Here is a 2,222-nt window from a genome sequence, read left to right on the forward strand (position 1 = left end):
GTGGATTTGTTTCTCCAAAGTACCCAGACTAATACAGAAGCAGAGACTTTCCTTGAAGTCTGCTGGCAAGGATTCAATGTTCTTTGGAGTTAGAATAAAGATTGGTACAAGTGAATTCAAGATCAGAAAACAGAAACCTCAAACACACATAAGACAATCCAACTTGGACAACACTTATCGAAAACAGAAAAGTTCAGGGTTATCACAAAACCTTTTTAAAGAAAAGGAATTGACTTTTAGCTTATGAGCTCATCACATATCTGTTTTAACTTGAAATGTCAAGATTTTCAGAACACATTTAGAGACAACAAAACAGATGAAATGAAATGTATCTAAAGAGATGCACCTTAAACATAAAGAAATAATAGGATGAGAGTAAATGATGGGGAAATGATATACGATAAAAGCAGTAAACCTTAGAAATATAAGATGGTCATATTAATATCAGATGAAGTAGACTTCAAGGCAAAGCTGGCTATCAGAAATAAAACACTTTGAAAATTACAAAAGGGACATTTTCTCAGGAAGACCACAATTAAAAAACAAAAAAGGCATGTGCTATTACAGCCCTAAATGGTCAGAAAATCATCAATCGCCTTGAATTAAAAAATATTTATAAAGCTCTTTTGTATTTTCCACTACAGAATGAATCCAAGAATACACATTCTTGTCTAGTGCACGTTGATTATTTCACAGCTGCCATGGGTTCTCCATTCCAGAGTCTTCATTGGGCTGAAATATGGGGTCGGTGCTGCATTCTTATAAGAGACTCAGCCGACTTGGGAGCGTCATCGTGCCGTGCTCTATTGTGTAGAAAAGGATGCATGCATGGCGTGGTGGTGAAGGACGCAGCTTCTAACAGCAAAGTTGTAGTTCAAATTTGCTAGCTATTCCATGGAAGAAAAATGTAGCAGATGGGTTCTAGAAAGATTTGCACCCTTAGAAACCTTATAGGGCAACTCAATTTTCCCCTAAAAATCAGGAACATGAAAAGGAGTTTTCACTGTCATCCTGTCTATTCGGCATTTCTAGTTCCAGCCAGTGACTAGTTCTAGCCAGTGCAATATGACATACAAAAACAGAATGAATGAATAAAAGCCATAAAGTTAAAATATAATAAGTATAAATGTTTCTATTTGCAAATTACATGTTTATTTATATAGAAAATCCCAAGAAGTCTATAACGTAATTACTAGAAGTAATGAATAATTTTCTCAGGTTGCAGGATCCAAGGCCAATATACAAAATCAATTGTATTTAATACAGTGGCAACCCTTGGGAAATAAAATCTTTAAGGCAATTTCACTTACAATGACAGCCCAAAAGATAAACAGAAAATTAGGAATAACTTAAACAAGCTACATAAAATCCCTATATTGAAAAACATTCCTGAGAAAAATTAAGGAACTAAAATAAAAAAATTTTAATTTTTAAAAAAGAAAAATTAAAGAACTAAATAAAGGAAGAATAGATTATGAGAGCTGATATTGCTAAGATGACAACTCTTCTCCAGCTTGTTTTATAGATTCATTTCAATCCCTATTGTGTTCTCACAAGAAAAAATTGGGGGGAGAGGTAGAAATTGGAATGCCAATGCAAAACGCATGAAAAAGCTGAATATCCAAAGCAATGTTAGATAATAAACAAAGAAAAAAGTTATTACCTAGCATTATATAGCTTTAAGATCTCCAAAAACACAGTAATTAGGACAGAATGATAGTGGTATTCAGATGCATGACTATATCAAAGGAACAGAAAATGCAAGTACAGAGCCACAAGATAGATGACAATTTATGGTCTCATGATTTGTTTTAGGACAATGCTTAAGCAATCCAATGAGAAATGGAAAGTCTAGTCAGCAGATGTTGCTGGAACATACAGTTGTGGTAGTTCCATAATCTATTGTCAACTTGAGACTATTATGAGTGAAGGGGCAGAGGTTAGCCTGTCAATCACGTCGCAGCTTGATGACCTCATTTGGAGGCACTGAGGAGATAAATAGCTCATATGAACTTTCCCTAAAGACTTTGCTGTTGACAAGTCACATGGAGCTATGCTGATGGAACCAGAGCCCTGGAGCTGGAAGAGCCACCCGACGACCCATGCCAGCACTGAGATGCTTCTACCACCACTGAATCCACAAGCCTTTCCACAAGCCTGTGATCTTCCTGCATTCGGTGTCATTGCATGTGTTGCATGAGTCTGAAGAGGAATTTATAGAT

At 35.9% G+C, this 2,222-nt stretch overlaps 1 protein-coding gene across 1 annotated transcript in view; it reads right to left on the reverse strand.

The window, feature by feature from the left end:
- Window positions 1-2,222, reverse strand: part of ABCC9 (ATP binding cassette subfamily C member 9) — a 142,792-nt gene that overhangs the window by 115,130 nt on the left and 25,440 nt on the right. The window lies entirely within an intron of this gene.

Source organism: Echinops telfairi, unplaced genomic scaffold, assembly GCF_000313985.2.
Source record: "Echinops telfairi isolate 266 unplaced genomic scaffold, ASM31398v2 ScPeMD7_21;HRSCAF=78, whole genome shotgun sequence".
Lineage (NCBI taxonomy): Eukaryota > Metazoa > Chordata > Mammalia > Afrosoricida > Tenrecidae > Echinops > Echinops telfairi.